Source organism: Myotis davidii, unplaced genomic scaffold, assembly GCF_000327345.1.
Source record: "Myotis davidii unplaced genomic scaffold, ASM32734v1 scaffold637, whole genome shotgun sequence".
Lineage (NCBI taxonomy): Eukaryota > Metazoa > Chordata > Mammalia > Chiroptera > Vespertilionidae > Myotis > Myotis davidii.
In genome coordinates this window covers 257,122-280,532 of record NW_006289494.1, presented here as the reverse complement: position 1 = coordinate 280,532, position 23,411 = coordinate 257,122, and the positions used below count along the sequence as shown (strand labels likewise).

Here is a 23,411-nt window from a genome sequence, read left to right as displayed (position 1 = left end):
TTGACTGGGCATTTCTCCAGTGATCTTGTACAAATGGACGACAACCATGTAAGCAGATGCTCAGCATGTTAATCATCTGAGAAGTGCAAGTCAAAACTACAGTGAGATACCACCTCACACCCGCTAGGATGGCTACCAACAAGTGTCTGTGAGAACAGAGAAATTAGAACCTTTGTACAATTGGTATGGAAGACAGTATTGGGGTGGTCCTCAAAGAGATTTTGCAGCCATATGATCCAGTAATCCCATTTCTAGGTACACACTGAGTGGCCAGATTATTATGACCACCTGACGTTTGTAGGCAAATTAGCTATAATTTTGCGCTGAAGTTGCTAGAGGGCCAGACCATTATAAATAGGGAAGCAGGTTGTTTACCATGACAGTAGAAGTGATTTTTTTCTGACACGAAAAGACAAATTCTGTATGAACCCACTTACATAAGGTATCTAAAGTAGTCAGATTCATAGAAACACAAAGTATAATGGTAGTTGCCAGGATCCTTGATTCAGTGTGGGCTTGTTTCTCGAGTTTTGGTCTGACAAAATGTTTCACATGGGACATTGCAAAAGAATTCCTGTTGTATCTGTTAATTAGGCACCAAGGTATCGTCCACTTCTTGAAATTTTGTCAGATGATTCCTCCACAGATGTCTCCTAAAAAGAAGCACCAGATCTGGCTTTTGCTTGAGCAGGTCCAAGAAGCCTGAGGATAGCTTCCCTTTCCTGGACAACCTTACCTAATGCGCCCTGGGCTCCACTACTTTTCCTAACCACTCCAACTTGGCATGGGCGATCTTTGCCACTTGGCCTCCTGCTCTAGAGTTGGAAGCATGGTTTTGTTTTTGCTTTTATAATAGGACATACCGAAGTTTATGTACATATTCATTGCTTTTGTTCTTAAGTGCCAACAAGTTTATGAAGCTCCAGTTTTCACTTTTTCCTCTCTAATTCTTGGGTCATCAAAAATTTATCCTAGTACTTTTCTTGACAAAGTGGTATAAAATAATTTGCTCTGGTGAAAAGATGTGATATTTGGCATATTCTTAGACAACAAACTAAGAGAAAACCTGCAACCTGTGCTAGCTGGGGCCAGAGTTATTGACAACCCGGAAGTCTTTGGGGCGACTGAGAGTCTTCTGCAAAGAATGCCCAAAATGCACCAATATATTTCCTGTCTCCATAGATTTGCCTATTCTGGACATTTCATGTCAACTGGAATCATATCATATGTGGTCCTTTGTGCCTGGCTTCTGTTGTAGCATGTATCAGCACTCCACTCCTTTTTATGGCCAAATAATATTCCATTGCTGTTTTGTTTATCAGTCTCTGGACACGAGTTATTCAGCTATTAGGGATAATGCTGCTATGAGCATGAGTTATTTAGCTATTAGGAATAATGCTGCTATGAGCATTCAGGTACACATTTTTGTGAGTTCATTTTATACCTCTTTTTCTCCCCCTAGTGTCTTTCACGAGAAGCAGGTGGAAACATGAGCATTCAATTTCTCGGCACAGTGGTAAGTGTGAAAGAATTACTACACTGTGTATTCTCCTGATCTTCAGAGGGAAAAAATGTGTTCAACTAGTTTTAGCCCATGTATTTGAACTTGACTTCATCATGATTTTATTTGCTATTAAATGAGATGTCTTTGTATAAGAAATGGGTTCTTTAATGTGTTAGAGAAATTTCCATGATAGACTACTTTTAGCAATTTCTTATTAAAGAGAAAATAGAGCACTCCACTCCTTTCAGTTTGTTAAGTATTTCAAGTGCTTTATTTTTCTACTGGGTATTTTCATCATAAAAAGAAGAACACTTATTATATAAAGATGCTTTAGAAAATAGTGACATTGGTGGGGTTTTTTGCTTATTTTTCCATCTGCCTTTCTACATTAGGCCATTTCAGGTCCACATGTCTAATGAGATTGAACCATAGTATTTGTATCTTAATTTTTTTCACTTGTGATCCTATTAATAATTTTTCATATTGCTATAAAATATCAGCATTGTTTTACTAATAATGAAGCTGTAGTTAACATTCTGATAAGTAGATGTGACATATTTTATTTTCCATGAATCCCATTGCTTAGTATTTTAGTTACCCCTCATTTTTGCTATTATGATTGGTGTTCTAATGCACAACTTCATGTGTTTGCTTTTTTGACATTTTGAATTATTTTCAAATATTTATACAATATTTTCAAAAATGTATAAGATACATTTTTTTTCTAAATTGAGTCAAAACCATGAATAATTTTATGGGTTAGTGATTTCATATCTCTTCTAAAAGGCACCCATCATATTTATAATATCACTTTGCACTCTCACTAGTATTAGTTATAATTTTCAAAAGTATTTAATTCTATCAGGTGAAAAGAATTTATAGTTATTACTTTTTACTTTAACTTCATATGTTAGTAGTATTAGATATAATTTTCAAAATAATTTTATTGTTAAAAAAGGTACCCTGTTATAATTAACATATCTCTGTTTATGGCTGTTGTATTTTAATATTTCTCCATGTATTCATTTACTAGGTATCATTTATAACCTTTAAAATGTCTGTTCATGTGCTTTGGGTACGTTGTTCAGGTTCTAAATTCACTTTGGAGTGTTTCCATTAGCTCTGTGAGTTTATCGAGGACACCAGAGGAGAGGCCTGTGGCTTGGATTAAAAAAAAAGTAGTGATTTTTCAGCCATTGAAGTAGGAAGGATGTTAATAATATGTGAATTTATAGTTTATATATGTGTAGAGGTGTAGTGAAGTTTATGTATAATAGTATATGTATATATACTTGCTCTATGTAATGTAAATTTTAAGTCTTGCACCTAAGATTTGTGGTTTCTTGTTTTTCTTATTAAGAAAGTAATGCATACTTTTTCATCTTTCATATACTGTTTATATATTATTTTTTTCCTTTTAATTGAATTTAATGGGATGACACTAGTTAACAAAATTATACAGGTTTCAGGCGCACAATTCTACAACAAATCATCTATACACTGTATTGTGTGTTCACTGCCCCAAGGCAAGTCTCTGTCCATCACCATTTACCCCTACTATACCCTTCTCCACCTCCCTCCTAGAGGTATTTGTTATTAACAATAGATATATTCTTCCAGAAATATAGTTACACATTTTAAAATACAACAATAAATCGTGTATGCCCTTCCAGGTCATTACATAAAGATCTATGTCATTCTTTTGAATGGTTACCTAGAATTACATTATGTGGCAGTTTTCCTGTTCCCAGCTAAGTGCCCATGCTAAGCTATCTCTGCTACTTGATCTCCCTCATTGGATTCTAATAGATTACTACTCAGAGTTCATGTATTGAAAACTAAGTTCTTGCTCCGTACAGCCTGCAAAAAAACAGTTTCTCCTGCAATATTTTTCTCTCAGAAAATGTCAACTTGAGGTAGAACCTTGCATTTTTCTTGATTTGTGTTTTTCTTCCACTGCCTTCATCATATCTTATGTGAATTATTGCAGCAGCCAAAGGCTTCCCACCTTAACCACCGGTCAGTCTATTATTACTATAGCGTTAATGTGATCCTTTTAAAATATGAAGCAAGTCAGTTGGCCTTGTTGCTGTTCTTCAAGCCTGCTGGGCACATGCCTCAGGGTCTCCTCATTTGCCTTTTCTCTGCCAGGACTATCTGCCCCCTGATATCTGCATAGTAGGTTCCCTCCCTTTCTTCAAGCCTTTGCGCATGAGCCACTTCTCCTAGTGACACTCTTTAAACTTATGACCACTATTTCCCACATTTTATTTCTCCTTTCCTCCACTTTATTCTTTTTTAGCATTATGACTATTCGACATATTTTACTCTTTTTTTTAAATATATTTTATTGATTTTTTGCAGAGAGGAAGGAAGAGGGATAGAGAGAGTCAGAAACATCGATGAGAGAGAAACATGGATCAGCTGCCTCCTGCACACTCCCCACTGGGGATGTGCCTGCAACCAAGGTACATGCCCTTGACCAGAATCGAACCTGGGACCCTTGAGTCCGCAGGCCGACGCTCTATCCACTGAGCCAAACCGGTTAGGGCCATATTTTACTTTTAAAAACTTATTATCTGTCTCCCCCACTTGAATGAAATAAGCTCCATGAGCATAGGGCTTTTGGTCTGTTTTATTAATCACTCTATACCTAATGCTCAGAACAGGGCTTTAGTATATAGCAAGCATTCAGCACATACTCGTATTTGTCAAATGAATAAGTGAAACTGACAAGCATGGGGCCAAAATATTGGATGTGAAAAGGAAATATGAAGGAAGCAAATATAGAAACAAATGAAGAAAAAGAAAAAAGTAGGGGAGGTTTGGGACCTTAGAGATTAATCCTCTTCCTCAGATAAAGAAACTATGCATCAGAAAAGGTCCTTGTGGGGGTTTGATGTGGAAAAAAGGAGAAAAAAAAAAAGTAACTTGTTTGACTTAAGGTTGCACAACTATAGTGGGTGGTGGTAGAGCGAAGAAGGGTACTTATATTTCTCAGCTCTCAGATCAGTGCCTATCCCATCAGCAGATGTGTTTTACCTTTATTCCTTTTATGCATTTCAGGCACCGAAAACAAAAAATACACACACACACACACACACACACACACACACACACACACACACACACTGGTATATACCACCTCACTTCAGTCACCTGAAACATACTACAGAAAAATCACACACAGATATACTAGTGTAGACCACCTGAACAGCCAACAAAAAGTCACCTGAACATAAAGGAAAAGAAAAGAGGAAAGGAGATTTGATGTATTTAACACTACCCTCCTCCTCTAGTAAATGATAGATGACTTGTTAAAAAATCCCAAAGTGTCTGTGTCCACTTTGTTTATATAGTTTACATAGGGAAGGAATGTCAATTTCTAGAGTAATTATTCTAAAATTCCATAACATAGACTTTGGAGGGCTAGTGTAGTTTGTTATGATGTATTTTTCTATGTGTATTATTAGAAATATTAGATCAGTCTGGAAGAGAGAAAGAAAGGGTTTTGAGATAGTGGGACTGTTACAACAAATATAGAGTGAATTCTAGCCAGCATGTGCTGCTTCAGTTCAAATTATCTATATACCAATAGATGCAATTTCCAGGACTCGCGGGTCAGGAATAGCAGTAGCACGTCACGTGGTAAAGGCAAGACTCCCCAGTACACATTTGTCTTCATGAGAAACCTTGTAGAATTCTCTATATAAGTTGAGTTTTTTTGAATATTGAAAACACCCTTTGGTGCTCAAAGAAAAGTTTAATTTTAACCTAAGAGAGGTACTTTAATTGTATCAATAAAGTTCAGAAATATTACTGTTCCTTTTTTTAATAAATTTTATTGATTTTTTACAGAGAGGAAGAGAGAGGGATAGAGAGTTAGAAACATCGATGAGAGAGAAACATCAATCAGCTGCCTCCTGCACACCCCCCACTGGGGATGTGCCTGCAACCAAGGTACATGCCCTTGACCGGAATTGAACCTTGAACCCTTCAGTCCGCAGGCCGACACTCTATCCACAGTGCCAAACCAGTCAGGGCAGAAATATTACTGTTTCAACTTAGAGATATTACAGTCTTAATAATTTCAGTGATTTTTACTCACACTGAATTTTTAAAAATGCCAATTTGTTATTTTCATTTCCAGTAAAACAAATCTCATTACATTTTCAAATTTTGGTTTCTCCTTTCTGTTATGCTCTTTGAACTTTATTTAAAACTAGAGGCCTGGCAGGGGGGTCCCTCAGCCCAGCCTGCACCCTTTCCAATCTGGGACCCCTCGGGGGATGTCCAACTGCCGGTTTAGGCCCAATCCCTCTCACAATCTGGGACCGCTGGCTCCTAACCTCTCACCTGCTTGCCTGCCTGATCGCACCTAACCACTCTGCCTGCCTGCCTGATGCCCCTAACTGCTCCCCTGACTGCCTGATTGCCCCTAACTGCCTCTGCCTGCCTGCCTGATCTCCCCTAATCTCTCTGCCTGCCTGCATGATTACACCTAACTGCTTCCCTGCCTGCCTGATCTCCCCTAACCGCCTCTGCCTGCCGGCCTGATCGCCCTTAACTGCCCTCCTCCCCCGGCCTTGTCGCCCCTAACTGCACTCCTCTGCCAGCCTGGTCCCCCCTAACCACCTCTGCCTTGGCCCCCCCGCCACCGTGGCTTTGTCCAGATGGATGTCTGGAAGACATTCAGTTAATTAGCATATTACCCTTTTATTAGTGTAGATTATCAGGTAGTATTAACGAATTATATCTATGAAGACAGTATTTCCAAATAAGGTCACATTCTAAAATTCTGGGTGGACAAGCCGAACCGGTTTGGCTCAGTGGATAGAGCGTCAGCCTGCGGACTCAAGGGTCCCAGGTTCGATTCCGGTCAAGGGCATGTACCTTGGTTGCGGGCACATCCCCAGTGGGGGTGTGCAGGAGGCAGCTAATCGATGTTTCTCTCTCATCGATGTTTCTAACTCTCTATCCCTCGAGAGTTAGAAACATCGATGAGAGAGAAACATCGATCAGCTGCCTCCTGCACATCTCCCACTGGGGATGTACCCGCAACCCAGGTACATGCCCTTGACCGGAATCAAACCTGGGACCTTTCAGTCCGCAGGCCGACGCTCTATCCACCCGAGCCAAACCAGTTTCGGCAGACATGAATTTTTGAATGACACTGTTTAATCAGGTACACAATCTATATAAGTATAAAAGCATATTTGACATTTATGAAAAGTTAAAAAGTACTCAGGCAATTTACTTAAAATATATTTGATAAACAGGATACTCTTCCATAAGTTTGTACCTTAATATGTAATATACCTGATTTGAGTACTTCCATTTATTTTTCAAAGCATTTTTATACTTGTTATCATCACCTATGTGATTGGTGTTATGAAGTCCAAACTCAAAACATGCCGAAACACCCATGAAGCTATGCCTAAATTTTGGAGCACAATAGTGAGCATATGACTCAGTTATGTTAATAGCTGGTGGGATCAGAATGCAAAACCAGATCTCTCTGACTTTAAGTCAAGCTATTAACCATCAGAGGGCCTTAAAAACACACTGCTTTACTGTATAATTCGGGAGCTCTTCGTAGTAACTGCTGAGAACAACTGTCTTTTTAGCTCAGGATGCCCTGAGAAAATACCATCGACTGGGTGGGTTAAACAACAGGCATTTATTTCCCATAGTTCTGAAGGCTAAGCACAGGACCAAGGTGGCAGCAGATTCCTGGTGAGGGCTCTCTTACTGGCCTGCAGTTGGCCACCTTGTAGCCGTGATCCTCACAAACAGTTTCATCTTCCTTCCTCTTTTACAAGGGCAATAATCCCACTATGAGGGCCCCACTCTCATGTCCTCGTGTAAACCTAATCACCCCCAAAGCCCCCAACTCCAAATGCCATCACATAGGGGCTCAGGGCTTCAGCATAGGCATTTTGTGGGGCACAGACGTTTAGTCCATAATACATACTTTCTTGGTAAACTACTGTATATCAGAGTTTTTCCAGAACCTACGTCTATTTCAAAGTAAGTTGTCTGGGTTCTGTTTTGTTTTGTTTTGTTTCCATGTTTTTGGTGAAGTTGTGAGCTTGTGTACATCAAATAGTATAATATAAACTTACACACACACACGACAAATGGAAGCAGTCCAGTGTTTTACTTAACCAGAATTCCTTATCTGAACTGTGCTTCACAAAAAGGATGCATATTTTGTTATTATTTAAAGAACGCAAAAGTTAACATTTTATTCCATTGTTTATATTTAATTTTTATAATACCATTATTTTTAAACCACAGTACTATTACACCAAACATATCTCAGTAAGATTTTTTTTCTTGTAGAAACAAGCATATTGCCTGAAAAAGAAAATAAGCTTAGACTACATTGAACAGCTTCTTCAGAGCTGTGCTGTTGGCACTTACCCAAGGACTCTTGAGGAACTATCAAATTATATGTCTCTGAAGCTTAGCCAGAGATCTTAATGAAACCAAATCATGCTGAATTTCTTAAAGCTAATTTAAATCTCAAATTATACATTTTAAATTAAGTTTTTATTGATAATAAATATACTTTACTTGTTATTAGCCTAGAAAGCTTGAGTGATAATATCAGTAGAATAAACATGTTTTACGAAGATTTACCATTAAGAATGTTATTAATATGACCCTTGATACACTAGCACAATTAGATTTCAAAGTAAGCATTTACGCAGTAACAGCGATTAATGACAACCATCGAAAACAATTTTGAACTCCATCAGTTTAACTCAGGAGGGTAAACTTAATATGATAATTCATCTAGTTGAATTGTATCAACTTAGCAGGAAAGTATGTAAATATGTGACCCTTACCTAGATTCTAAGTGGATGCTGTGCTGATAGATTTATCAGTTCCATTAGAGAACTTTGGGGAACTTTGGAATTTCAGCAGTTGTTCCCTTGGAGGCTGAAAACCCAACCTGATCTCATACTGGGACCATTCTGGTCTGCATATTTCCATAATTTGCCTTTGCTACTAATATGACAGCAAGACACAAATAACTGTTTCTAATAATATCAGATGGAGTTGTGGAGGACAGCATTTTAATGTAGTAAAAGACCTCCCTGTGGAGTTGTTATTGCTACTATAGAACAGCAGCTACACAGTTGCAACTGCAGTCTCTTAATTGATTCGTTTAATTAGCAAGAGCTGAAGTTTGGGCTGTATCTTGTCATCTGATATCATAGGACTCAAATTTTGCATCATTCATATTTATAGATATATAAACATCATCAAAAGCTTCTGGCTTCTTCCGAAAACTCACTTTTGGATATTGAATTTTAATAGCGTAAACTCCCGATAGTTTGAAATCCAAATAATTGGGAAATGAAAAGAACTGGGTTTGTTATTATTGTTTTTCTTTATCTATACTCTTATGGGCAGTACATGATATCATGCATTTTTTGTTAGTATGTCTTTCAAACACAAACTTCAGAGAACTTCGGTATTCTGTACTTCAAAATCCATGAGCATTCTGTCTGTTTCCATGTCTGACTCATCTCTAACGTTTCTTTGCCTTTCCTCCCATCGCTGTCCTCTCCCTTTCTCTGTATTAGTGGTGTTGCAGGAGTGACACGACGGCTATTGGAATTTCTTGCCTTTGCAGGTGCACTGAGTCCTGCTGGCTTGGGCTTTCCACATGTGCCTACCCCTTGGCAGAGCATCTGCCTGGCTGAATTCCCCTTGGGACTTGCCCACCACACCCAACCTGCACTGGCCCTGATTTCTTCGGATGAGGAAAAGAGGGGGGGATGGGAAGTGTCTGACACAGGGCCCCAGAGTCTTCATCAGATGGCCACTTTCATCCCATATGCCCAGGGCTCCCCTGCTAGTGGGTCAACCTCTCCTCATTCTGGATCTTTCCCATCCAGCCACAGAAAGCAGGCGGTGGCCACAGGCTAGAGTTTGCCCAGGGCAGATGAAGTCTCTCTGTTCTTTTGATGCATTTTCTAATGCTAAGAAAAAAGTCAGTCCATAGTATCCCATCCTGCATTTTTCCCACATACGCACAATTTCTGCCAAAATGTGGGCAAAATGAGATTTTATGAAATGGGCTTTAAAAAGCAATCTTAATCTTGAACGTTATTTTTATGGAAACATGCTCTGTGTACCATGTAACCAACATAAGAACAGACTTCTGGAATATAACTAACTGCTTTCTAGTCTTTTGAAATTAGCATGCTGTATATACCATGAAGTGCAGTTATTAATATCCCAGGTGTAATGCATCTTGAACAGAAATTTAAAAAGAAGTCATGACTGCTGGCTCCACTATGTGCTATAAGCGTGCCAGATGAACGTAACTTGGTCTCTACCCTTAAATAACATACCGGCTGTGGGTCAACACCAACAAACCAGTATCACGAGTACATGGGTTAGTGCCCAGGTGGGTTATGCACAGGCTGATGTGGCAGCAGAGAACATTGCAGATCTATTAGCTTTACTCTTTTTCATTTTCTGATACAAAAACTGTTATCAGTAGGTAAAGTATAGACCATTAGGGCATAGAACTCTGGTTGAGATTCTGCATTTCTTATCTTACTGGACATTATAATTCTTTAGTGAGCATAAAGCCTAACATTTATTTGTAGTCATGGTAGTCATCTCACATTACATCTTATCTTACCTGTACATTACATCTTACTACATGTAAGATGGTAGTGTTACTTCTTACAATAGATTGAGCATCTGTTATGTGCTAGTCATTGAGTTCTGGCAGTTCAAAAGAAAATGATATCCCTGTTAGCTAAGGATATAAAAATATTAGTGTGGTAAGAATGATAATAGAGATATTCTGGGCTTGGAGAAAGGAAGTGGGGGACTGTGAAAAGCTCCCTAGTGAATGAGTGGAAGGAAGGAAGGAAGGAAATATAGATCACACTAAGACTTTAAAGATGAAGAGAGTTTGCAACAGGAACAGGAATTTTGGATAGAGGGGAATGGCAAAGGCCCTGAGATAGCATTTCTGGTAGAGATGGTAGAGAAAGTGAAAGGAATTAAATGAATGAAGATACAGAGGCATGGTTGCCCAGATGTTCAAGGAAAGGCAGGTTGATTGGTGAGGATGGCAGGCAGGTGGCCAGGATTGACATGAGAGATAAAACTACAACGGCAGGAGCTAGATGTTGCAGGACCAGGCTAGGGAGACGGGCCTTTATTCCCCGGACACTGCAGGATTTGAAGAGTGTCAGCATCACCCGAGGTTTGTTTTGTTTGATTTTAAAGAGAACATGTGGGAACAGGCAAAGGAAGAAAAGCTACATTTGAGAGCCTCCTCTTGAGGATCCAGAGTTTAGCTGTATGTATTAGGCAGACTTGAAGATGATTCTGAGGTTTCTACATGTGATAACACAATGACCTGAGGAAAAAAACTGATGCAATGACCTGAGGAACTACACCAGAAAAAAGGTGGAATAGGTAATGAGTTGGATTTTTTACTCTTTTAAGTGTGAAATGTCAAAGGAACATTTATAGTGTAAAGGAAATTTTTAGTCTGAAGATCAGGAATAAGACTAATATTTAGAATGTAAGTTGATGCTTTATCAACATGTAGAGGTGAGGTCTGAAGTCCTTCAATAGATGAGATTGCTCAAGGGGACAGTGAAGGAGAGGACGAGCCCAGAATAGACCCCTGGGAAATGGCCACATCAAGGGGGAGGCTCCTCGCCTCTCTATAATCAGTTACATGCATTATCTTTTGTCCAAATAATTTATATTATATGTGGCTATTGGTAGCCAATTTAGTGTAACCTCAATCATGGTTTCACAGTAGCCTAGGGTATCACTAATTATTTCAAAGTATCTGAAAATCCTGCTGCCATCTGCCAAAGATCCTCCAAATCAAATTAATTGTAATGAATAACAGAATGCTTTACGTTTGTCTGACGCTTTAGGGTTTTCGAAAGCTTATTTGAGGCCATTCAATTTCCTTTTCTTTTAATATATTTTTATTGATTTCAGGGAGGAAGGGAGAGGGAGAGAGAGATAGAAACATCAATGGTAAGAAAGAATCATTGATTGGCTGCCTCCTGCATGCCCCCCACTGGGTATTGAGCCTGCAACCCAGGCATGTGCTCTTGACCAGAATCAAAACCGGGACCCTTCAGTCCACAGGCTGACAATCTAAACACTGAGCAAAACCAGCTAGGGCAGTCCATTTAATTTCTAAGATAAATAAGACATACAGCACCTTAGATTTAGTTGTAAAAATTAGACACACGACACTCATTGAAATGTCCATTTCAAATATTTGTGATTAGTGAGTGATATGTTCACCAACCACTACCAGGATGCTAGTGAGTATTGGGTGTGTGGGGATAAGGGAAGGAATTCTAACTAAAGCTTGCTTCCCTGCGTTTGAATCTCAGATCTCCCACTTTTACTAGTTTTGTGAACTGGAACAAGTTACTTAACTTCTCTGGTCATAGTTTTCACATCAGCAAAATAGCAACTTTTATGGAAGTGGTGTGGGTTAAATAAGAAAATATTTGTAAAATGCCTGAAAATGGTAGCTCAACTGTTATTATAGCTCCCTGAAAATACACTCTTCTTTTGCTTCATTTGCCCTGTTTTTTTCCTCCCCTTTCTGCTTGGAGACATGCTCTCACCTGAAGTTGGAGTCTGCATTGAGATCCCACAAAGTGCTCAGTCTACAGAGAAATTCGGAGGGAAAATATTTCTCTTTTATTTGGAAAGTCTAATTTTTGTTCATTCTACAGTTATGGACCCCCCATCTGTCCCCCCCAACACACACACACATACACTTAACGTGTTATTTGTCATTGAATGTTAAATATAAAACACGTTTAAGTCTGCATTGTGTGGCAGCAAAGAATATCTGATTCCTTGAAGAAGAAAGAAGTTCACCAAGAGCAATCTTGAGTGGGAAGACTTGGGTGTGTTGCATTTGAAAAGCAAAATACTTGTGATGGAGACATTCTTTGAGAGCTGTAATGGGCCTTCTTTGCTCTCCCAGCCTCGCTTTGAAGTGATGTTAGTTTGGCAGGCCATGTCTGGCCACTGTAGGGCAGGGCACATACTGCTGATCCAGGACCTATGGATTATTTGATTGTTGCTATTTAACTTATGGAGAGTATGATGTGGAAATGGCAGCGCTTTTCTCCTAGAAGCAAAAAAAAAAAGTCTGTCAGTGATTCTCAAACCTGAGCATGTATGGGATTCACCTGGAAAGCCCGTGAAAATGCAAATTCCCAGGCTCCGTTCCCAGTGAGGCTGATTCCCAAAGTCTGAGGTGAGGCCTGGGATCTGCATTAATTAGAAATCAGTTTAAAATGCAACAGGGACTATGTTTTGGAATATATTTTGGCACTTAACATAGAATTGGTATCTGGTGTAAGAAATGGATACCAAAATATATTACATTACTGATGTTATGAGCCAAGTCAAGGACCAGTGTTCTGGATGTTTTTTCTTATAATGAGAGGATGGAGCAAGCATTTGATTATTTGAACTAATTAATTGATTAGTGTAAATGTGCATAATACATCATTTTTTAAAATTGATTTCAGAGGGGATTGAGCCAGCAACCCAGGCATGTACGCTTGACCAGAATCGAACCTGGGACCCTTCAGTCCGCAGGCTGACGCTCTACCCACTGAGCCAAACAAGCTAGGGCACATAATTATTTTAACCAGGGAGAGATATGATAGGACCTAAAGTATAATTAAATCCATATTTTGTAACATCAACTGTATCTTTTTGTTGTTGTTAATCTTCACCTGAGAATATTTTTTCCATTGATTTTTAGAGAGGGAGGGAGAAACAGACAGACAGACAGACATCGATGTGAGAGACACATATCCATCTATTGGTTGCCTCCTGCATGCACCCAACCGGGGTCGGGGATTGAACCTGCAACCCAGATAGATGCAGACTGGGAATTGAACCCTCGACCCTTTGGTGTGCGGGTTGATGTTCTCATGACTGAGCCATACTGTATATTTAAAGCTTACTTATCAACTGCACAGCATTTTAAACTTAGTCTCAATTATTTCAAGTCTTCCATCACAAGACAGGGATAATATTTATTGTTGGCTTACAGTGAGATTTCTCAACCTAGGCAGTAATGACATTTTGAACTGGATAATTCTCTGTCATAGGAGGCGGCTCTGTGCACTGTGGGATGTTTAGCAGCACCCCTGGCCTCTACCCACAAGATGCCAGAGCATCTCTCCAGATGTGACAACCAATGTGGTTCCCAGACATTTCAGATGGCCACAGGGTGGGGAATAATAGTTGGGGTTTCAGAGTTTTCCTTCCCGTGACACTAATAGGTATAAGGTTCTAGAGATGAACTATCTTTATCAGATGTGATTCTTCACAGTGGCCTGAAGCTTACAAAGTCATACCACCCTTACATACTCAAATGCCTTGTGCAGAGAAAGTGACAACAAACCTGAGCTGGCCTCACGTGTCATTTGCTTTAGGAACGTTGGCTCTGTGGGAGTGTGTACGGGTCACTCTTTCTTACTCTTCCTCATATTGGAGCAGAAATCGACTCTGTCATGGATGGCCCTTCATGAAATTTAGGACAATTGGTACCGTTTATTGGGATCCCTTTTACCATTGGAATAGCTGTGCCGGTTACCAAAGACCGTCACATCCTGAGTCAGCAGCTAGTGTCCAATTACGACTTTATCTCAGAAGCTGCTGCTTTCCATTTGTTCCTCAAATTTGTAAAAGCCCTGTCTCTGGTGAGATGTATCAAATAGTGTGTTACAGGCATCACGTCACAGTGGCATCAGCAAAGAAATACTTTCCTATTTTTCCCCAGCTAGCATTTGATTGCATAGCTCCTCAATATTTTGTGGCACTTCCCCCCCTCCCACCCCCCACCCCTTTGCATGGGAAGTATATGGCAGGATGCCTGGCAAGGCCTGCGAGTCAAATAGTCAGTATCCCAGGTATGCATTTGGAGAGAGAGCTTTCCCAAGCCAGCATGTTTTGTATGGTGTGAGCTCTCAGGCTTGTGGGGACAGCTAAGATAATTACTAAGGTGTCAGTGTCAATTCCCCTAGGTAATTACCAAGCATCAGGGACAAAGAAACTGCTAAGTGCCCTTGTTTGAAATAGAACCGCTGCCTAATGTAAGGGCAGGAAAATAGTGTGTAAGTTCTGTCACCCTTCGATCCCTCCATGTCCTGTCTCCGGTTCCCAGTAAACAGCCTTTAATAAGACAGTGTTCTCTGAGTCCCTACAGTGTGCCCAACGCTTTATGCTTGTCACCTCATTTAGTCCTCACAACCCCTTGACAACATCAGCAGAACCCCCATCTTAGAGATGAGTTAATGCCTCCATTGTAAACTGTCAGCAATGAAGAGCTTTGTCAGAGCAGCTCATCACTGAGAGCAGCCACAGGACTCATTCCCAGATCTCAGGACAAACCTTGGCTCCTTCACACCACTGTCTGGGTGGCTGGATTTAGCTTTTCCCTTGGCCCTCTGCACATCCTCATTAGCACTGACTGCCGGGCAGAGAGCAGCTGGCAGGGAGAGGGTTAAGCTTCCCCTGGTGTGCTCCAACTCTGAGCCAGCCACCTAGCAGGCAGATGCTGAAGATTCGGTTCCTCCGCTTCCCCTTCCCCACGTGCATTTTGCAGTGCGGCAAGTCTAGACCAGTGGTTCTCGCCTGGGCGATTCTGCTCCCCAGGGAATATTTGGCAGCGTCGGGAGACATTTTGGTTGTTACAAGCAGTGGGCTGCTACTGAAATCTAGTGGGTAGATTTCCTTAAGTGCATGGCAGGCATCACCAGGGATACTTCTGAATATTCTACAATAAACAAGACAGCTCCTACAAAAGTATTATCCAACCTAAAATGTCAAGAGTGCCGAATATTGAGAGTTGTGCTCTAGATAATAATTATGGGAGGGCATAGAAATATCTGTGAGCATCTCCCAACCCTTCACACTGCTCTCTAAAACTCTAAAACTTACACGTCCTGTGGATAAGTAGTCCACAGCTATTGCCCCCTGTTCATTCTAGATGACCTCTTCCAGCCTTAATTTGTAAATTGAAAGAACTACAGGCATCTTGATCATTTTAGAAAAAGAACTGGGCCCCATGTGCATATATGTCGAATATATTGTTTTACTATTTCATCCTAATTTTGATAACTCTCTTTGGGTGCATTTGGTCTTCACATAATTTTGACCAACTTATCATTCCTATAAATAAGTTTTCCCTTAATCATTGTTTGCAGTTATGATCCAAAGGACTTCCTTTATGCTGTTTTTTTTTAATATTCTTGATTATATTTAAATTTCTGTTTTGAAAAAGGGACACTTTTTACAGTTCAAGCTTGCCCATCAGAAGGGTTTTCTTTTTTTTTATGTTTTTATTGATTTTTTACAGAGAGGACGGGAGAGGGATAGAGAGTTAGAAACATCGATGAGAGAGAAACATCAATCAACTGCCTCCTGCACACTCCCCACTGGGGATGTGCCTGCAACCAACGTCCATGCCCTTGACCGGAATCGAACCTGGGACCCTTGAGTCCGCAGGCCAACGCTCCATCCACTGAGCCAAACCGGTTAGGGCCAGAAGGGTTTTCTTGTTGGATCATCTCTGTTAATTCCACAGCCAATCAGAATATAATCGTCAATTAGCTATTACTATATCAGTTTATCAGTGTGTTGACAAGAAGCCTGTATAAATACATCTGTATGCCCCAGGTGCACACACGGCGTGTCTGAGCCTTTGATAAAGCTTGTGTCTTCCAGCTGCTCTTGTGGTTTGAAGGCAGGGTTCTGAGGCGGTAAGACTGGTGCCCAGGCAGCAGCTTCCTGGCTTCACTCTCAGAGATCCCCACTGTGTGGTCTGCAGATGTGGTCTTAACTTTGCAGGGGTTCTGAAGTGCCCCCGAAGGATTTTAATTTATGGAGATGAGTGAGTGCCAACTGCAAGGCTGGCTTATATTTCCCAAGAAAAGGGGGCGCCCCGTACCATGCAGGGCCACTGGGAAAGCACCAGGGCTGATCAGGAGGCAAAAAGGAGCAAGACAAAAGCGTAGGCAGCAGTTTTATTTGGAGTTTCCAAGGAAAGGCAAGGTATGGCAGGGTAGGCCATTTAGGACTGTCAGGCTTGATTAATGTCAGTGGGCTTTGGGCTGGAGGGAAGGCCTCTAGGTGTCCGGTGCCTGGCACTGAGAAGGTTAGGGCAAGGGAAGTCGTGGCGTGGTGTGCGAGCCCGGTAAAGGGGGTGTTTAGCTTGCCTACTAAAGCTGTGCTCCCGAGTAAGCTCTTCCCTGTCTTCACAAGCCCTGGCGGTCTTTTCCCAGGTCTGTAAGGGCTGAGGATGGCAAAACAGTATAAGATACAGAAAATTAAAATAAAAGAGAGAGAGATGATTAATACACAAAGAACCTGGAAATAATCAGATCCAAGGGGACCAATGGACAGTAACTGAACTCACGGACTGTCGTCTAAGCCAGAGCTTGGCTTTATTAACTTGGAGTGAGGCATATGCTTCCAGTGACCAAGTCTTTAAGTCTTCTCTCCAGAACATCAGCTGAATGGTGGCATCAGAATAACCAGGAAGCTAGTTGGTCAAAATACTTTCAGAACTGGCCTGGTTTGCGTGGTGATCTGCGCCCAGGGCAGCCTAGTTGTGCCTGTGCTGTGCCGAAACCTGGTGAATCTCTCTGACCTTCGGCAGGAGCACCTCCTGTGTCACCTTGCCTCCCTCTTCTGTGCCTCAGCCCGTCTTCCCTCCGCAGGACCCCCGCAGCTGATCAGCTGCACCCCCCTAAGCTACAGGTCCAGACCTCAACTAGAGAGAACTCTGGCCCTGCCTCCCTTAGGCTGGCACGCAGGGCATTCGATTGGAACTGCCAGTGTCCCCAAACTCCCTGGTCATGAACTTTCACAGATGGTTAGTGACGGCACGTCTGTGTGGCGTTTTACAAGCGGAGCTCTCAGAAGTTCCTAAGGATTTTCCGTTTCTTAGGTAGCTCCCTCTGAAGTGCATATACCCAGACGGGAAAAATATTTCGTGCCAAGAGCCCTGGAAGATCTCATTTCTAGTCCCAGTAATGCTTTAAACTGGTTGTGTGACCTTCCTAAACCTCCCTTTTCTTTGTTGTAGAATGAAAGGTTGGGGTCAGTGACCCCTGAGGTCTTTCCCAGCACCATCCTGCTCTGAGAATGGTTACATTTGTCACAATGTACAGTTTGCTTCGCAACAGTAGCAAAACATCACACATGCAACTTATTATCATTGTCTATCTTTTGATTTCCTTGAGTTTTTTCAGTCTCGTTTGGGGCGACATCACTGGCTTATCGCACAATGATATTGTGTCCTGTCACTTAATTTCTGGGGGCAGCACATTGTGCTGCCACAGGCTCAGTGCTAATAATCAAGATTATATGTTCTGCTTACTGTGACTTTTTTGTGGTTTCTGAGGGGTGGCGGGGGGAGGGGAATGCAGATGCTTTCCAATTATTCTAAGGGAATTTTGATTAACCCCCTGGGTAGAGTTCTCTGTACCACCTGCCACGAAGAAGCGAGTTTTATTGAACAGAAGGTATAGAATTGAATTGCTCACATTTGTTTCCTTTCTGGTGTCTATAGTATTATTTCGAGCCAAAGCATTTTAATAAATATTTAATAAATATCTGTCTAAAATAGGTCAAAACTGTTAGACAGGAAACCTCTTTTGTTCTTCAATTTCAAATGCAAATAAGTTAATTTGATTTTTAAGTAGAATTTCTAAGTTAAAAACTCACATTTTTCTTTTATGTATGAAAAAGTAGTTATTTTTGACTGGAATAATCAGCATCCTGCCTACTATATAATGCTGAGTATTAGCCCATGGAAATAATTTCTTTAAATTTATCGCAACATTGTTATTTTGGTTGTTGGTCTTATAGGTATTTTTGCATGTTTATACTTCCCATTTTTACCTTTTGCTGGTGGCCAGAGTACTTTAACTGCTTGATTCATAGAGAATTTTCAAAAGGCTGCCTCTACAGTCTTTTCAAAAAGCAGCTTTATTGGGATAAACTTCACATTTCACACAAGTCACAATTCACACAGTGTACAATTCAGTGGTGTTCCGTCCAGAGCTGTGCAGCCATTACCACAATTAGTTTTAGAGCATTTTCATCACACACACACCTCAGAGAAGCCTTGTACCCATTAGTGGTCACTCCCCATTTTCCTTCAAACCTGCCAGCCACTAATCTATTTTCTATCTTTATATATATTCTGAACGTTCCATAGAAACAAAAACACGTGATCTTTTGTGACTGGCTTCTTTCACTTAGCATAATGTTTTCAAAGTTTCCTCCATCTTGTAGCATCAGTACTTCATTCATTTTTTTTTTTTGCCAAATATTATTCCATTGTATGGATATACCACAGTTTGTTTATCCTTTCTTCACTATTGACATTTTAATTGTTTCTATTTTTTTAGCTATTATAAATAATGCTGCCATTGAACATTCTTATATATATTTTTGTGGACATATATTTTCTTTTTTCCTTACCTACATGTAGGGTTTCCGAGTCCTGTGGCAATTCTGTGTTTAACTTTGTAGAAAACTTCCAGATTGCTTTCCAAAGCACTACACCATTTTACATTCCCACTCAGCAGTGTGTGAGTGGTTTAATTTTTCTACATTTTTGTCAACACTTTATTATCCCTTTTTTAAATGGGAGTATAATTGACATATAACATTATATTAATTTCAGGTGTACAACATAGTAATTCAATATCTGTACATATTGCAAAGCGGTCACCACAATAAATCTAGTTAACATCTGGTGTCGATCTTTTAAATTCTGGCCATCTAGTGGGTGTAAAGAAGGGCTCATTTTAAATGCTCTCTGTTAGGAGTCCTCTTCTCTAGAGCCCATAATTAATGCAAAATTAGCCAAAACTATGTATTAGTTGTATGTTTTTTTAAGTAAATATAGCCTTAATGAAAAAAACAAAGCACATCATTTTAATTATTGCATGTTTTCTATTACATTGTTGTCTCCTCCTTTCTCAAATCAAATGTTTTTGATATTAAGCAACCAGTTCCTTTCATTCCCCTAGGCTTTTTATTTTTTTATGCCAGCACATACTGTGCAGGAAGGTCATTACCTAAAGAGAGGAAAAGAAATAATCAGCATCGAGAAAGTTAATGCTATTTGTATAATTTTTTAATAGGCATCTTATAGCATTTTGAGATTTAAAGGCAAATAATAATTTGCATATTATTGGGCAGTTTCCTCTTGTTGCTTATGAACTGACATTTTGCTTTGGAAACTCAGGTAGTGAAAAAGCTTGTCAAAGCTTCAAATACTAGTGCTTTAATTCCGTAGTCATTTAGTATTAATCCTGTTCTGTAGACCACCCACGTGTGTTTGTAAGGGATATAATAACTGACACTGTATTTAATTAGCACTAATATTGTGTAGAAGGAAAAACATGTTCAGCATCTTTTCGAGTCATTAGTTCAAAATTAGCAGAAGCCGGGAAGGAAAAGCCCTTGTTTATGCACCATTCTTATTTTGCATAGACATGGAAGTTGTGATCCATTCACTCATTCATTTATGCATTCCTTCTTTCATTCATTCAACAAGTATCTGTTGGGAGCCTACAATGTTCCAAACAATGCTCTAGGTGCTGGGAAAATGGACCAGGTTCAGTCGGACAGAAGTGTAAGTCACAAATAAGTACCCAATGGCAAGCAGCTGGTGTGTGCAGTGTAGTGAGCACAAATTCATGCGTCCACAGAATAACCTTGCTTAGCTCCTCATGGCAAACTGAGGATGCCGAGTGCCCGGTGGGAGGGCAAGTACAAGGGAGGATGCAGACTGTGGATTCTGAAGTTTGTCACTTTATTCTCCCTTTTAAAAAATAAGAGCCCCCCCCCCCCCGCCCTTTTTTGGTCTTAGGTCTCTTTCCACAAATGTATAGATCTTGCTTCCTTTATTGAATTTCTTTTTGGGTTTCATAGTTATTACTTCAGTGATTTATATAAAAAGAGTAATTTACATGTTGATAATGGGGGAGGTTATGTATGTGTGGAGGCCAGAGGTGTATAGAAAATTTTGTATCTTCCACTTAATTTTGCTTAAATATAAAAACAATTGTAAAAGTAAAGGCTATTTTTAAGAGCCTTTTATAGGGTAATGACTAAGGGCACATGCTTTAAAGAGAGCCAGACATTTATTGTCTATTTGATCTTAATCTCACTTAACTCTCCTAAGCCTAGTTTCCTGGTCTGTCACATGAGAGTAATAATACCACCTACGGTAGTGGCTGTTGTGAGAATTAAATGAGAGAATGCATACATGGCACTGAGTATAGTTCCTGGCACAGAGTAACCTCTCAATAAACTTAGTGTTACACCAGGAGTAAAGTTAGTTTACCTTCATGGGACATGATCCTGGGAGCCTTCTAGTGGCCACAGCTGTTTCCTAAGGGCATCTAGTTTAGATCCCGAGTGTCTGACTCACTCTGTGTGACTTGTTCTCTTTCTTCATTCTAATAGGAACCTTTCTGAAACAGTCCTTTTCCCTGAGATGGCTAACATGTGGATGCCACAGATAGTTTGTCGGCTGGGTACAGTGGTGGGGAGGACAGCCGCCCTGCAGCAGGCTTGGTGGGCACCGAGTGTGGTCATGGGGACCAAGGATTGGGCGGTGGGAGGGAAAGCAGGAACCAGAAGGGATGTGGAGTCGAGGGAGAATTGGTTTTCTCACTGGGAATGACTCACACCTGTTTTTAGGCTAAAGTGAAGGCACTAATGAAAAGGAGAAAAAGATGAAGCAGGGTCCGGGAGAAAGAACGGGTCCAGGGTTCCTGGCGGCCAGGAAGAAAGCTACCTCTCTAGGCTGGAGGGCCGGTCTGGGCAAGGTCGAGTGCAGATGTAGGGAGGTGTGTAGGGTGCTAGTCTGTGTAAGGAGCCCAGTAGACTCCTTTTTCCTTTGTGAGCGTGTTCATCGATTTTCACATAAGCTTTTTTTTACCTTTCGCTTTTTGGAGTGAAGTTTCCTACTATTTTTAAAGTTACATGCATTAGGTCTATTCTATATTTATTATCTAATGTTTCTAATGCTGGAATTAACAAAAAAGTGACTACATTATCCAAATTTGACTTTGTACTAACATCATACTTGGCTTACTCAATATCCCTGAAGGTCAGCAAGAGATGAATTTGGCCTAGACTTGTCTTTTCCTGCATTCATCACTTAAAAAAAAAGAAAGAAAGAAAGAAAGAAAAGAATGGTAAGAACAAGCCATTTTTCACTTTTATAATTTTTAATCCATCATTAAAAGTACAACTTGCTTTATGATCTAAAGAAATACCATCTAAGTCTTTATATTAGGAACAAGAGTGAGCCTTTTAGAAAAAAAGGAGCAGAGCTTAATCTGCATTAGCCCTTTGATGTATTTCTAGATTTTTAAAAAGCTTCCTGCCGTTCCCAGCCACGTGGAGACAGACCAAGTCCTATGTCCAGCAATGGCGCTGTCCTCTCTCCTCTCTGCACACACTGAGCCTGGCGCCTTTTGTGAGCTGGCCAGGGTCTGCCATATCATCGGGGACGTTATCCAGGTGCTGGCTCACTGCGAGTTCCTCCCACTGCTCCTGCTCCAGGTTGAAGACTCTTACTTTAATGATTGCTTTAGAGAAACAAACTGTATCGCCCTTTTGCTCTTCTCTGGAGCATTTGTTAAGATGTGACTGTTAATTGGAGCATCTAGGGGCTTTATGAATTGGTAAGTAGAAGAACGCTAGCTAAAACAAGGCATGCATCCTGTTGTTTGAGTTCTTGCCATTACTAGTTCTTTTATTTCATCATTTCCTGTAATCTAGTATTTGAAGAAGTTGTTGAACTTACTATTTATATAGCAACTTTTAATAGCACATTTTCTTATGTAATGATGATGAGAAAGCGACGGATTGGTGTATGTTTGTAATGCTCTTTCTGTTGATCACCATGATTGCCAGAAGTAGAGCTTTGTGCCAGCTGGTTTCATAGATGGAGGAAAACAATCCAGGTTTCAGTTTCACAAATGATAAAACAAAACCTAAGAGGAAAAGGAAGCAACTCGTTAGCAGTGGGCCACTGTGCAGAGTAGGATAAGTGCCTTCAAAGATTTTTGTTTCAGGCACTGTAATATAATGTTTAATAAATAGTTTACTTCAAAGGACCTCACTACAAGAAAATAGGCAGCTTTCCTGCTATTCTTGTCTCTGGCTTAGTTTTACTATAAGTAGCTCATATCCGGTCCTCTGTGGTCTCAGGTGGTCGTTTGTGTTTATGATCCTAATGCTGAAACTGTAAGACCCGTGGCCCTATTTTAAGTCATTAGCAACTACACAGTGGTCTGCAGGACTGATGGACGTCCTCCCGAAACCCCGGCGCTTTGACCCGTCCTAAGGAAAGCAGTCAGATGCTTTTTGGGATGATGTCCTCCCAAAATAGAAAACTCCTAAGGAAGGAACAGAATAGCTCACCAACGTACACCTAACGGTTTAATGTATTGTGATCACTCCTGCACTCCCATCTTCTAAACATTCTGTTTAATATCCTAGGGATAAAAGCCTGAGGTTATTGAGATCAGTGGAGATGTTTGCATTTTTCTTTTTCTTCCTATAGTGCCGGGAGCCAGTCCATCCTTGCTGTTTCAAGGGACCTGGCATATATGAAATACTGTTCTTAATATGTTTGCCCACCTTCTTGGTGCTGTGTTTTAACCAAGGTCACCTCTCCAAGAAAGGTTATTTCCCCAGGTAGGGATTTTCCCCTGATGTTAGGGAGGGAATAAAACCCCTTCACTAAGTGCCAGGCGGGTAATTAATCTCTTTAACTACAAACAATCATGCTTAAGCTACATAATCTTTACTC

General features: G+C 40.4%; 1 protein-coding gene across 1 annotated transcript in view; it reads left to right on the top strand.

Moving 5' to 3' along the window:
* The window catches only part of PCCA (propionyl-CoA carboxylase alpha subunit), a 371,281-nt gene that overhangs the window by 305,846 nt on the left and 42,024 nt on the right, over positions 1-23,411 (top strand). The window lies entirely within an intron of this gene.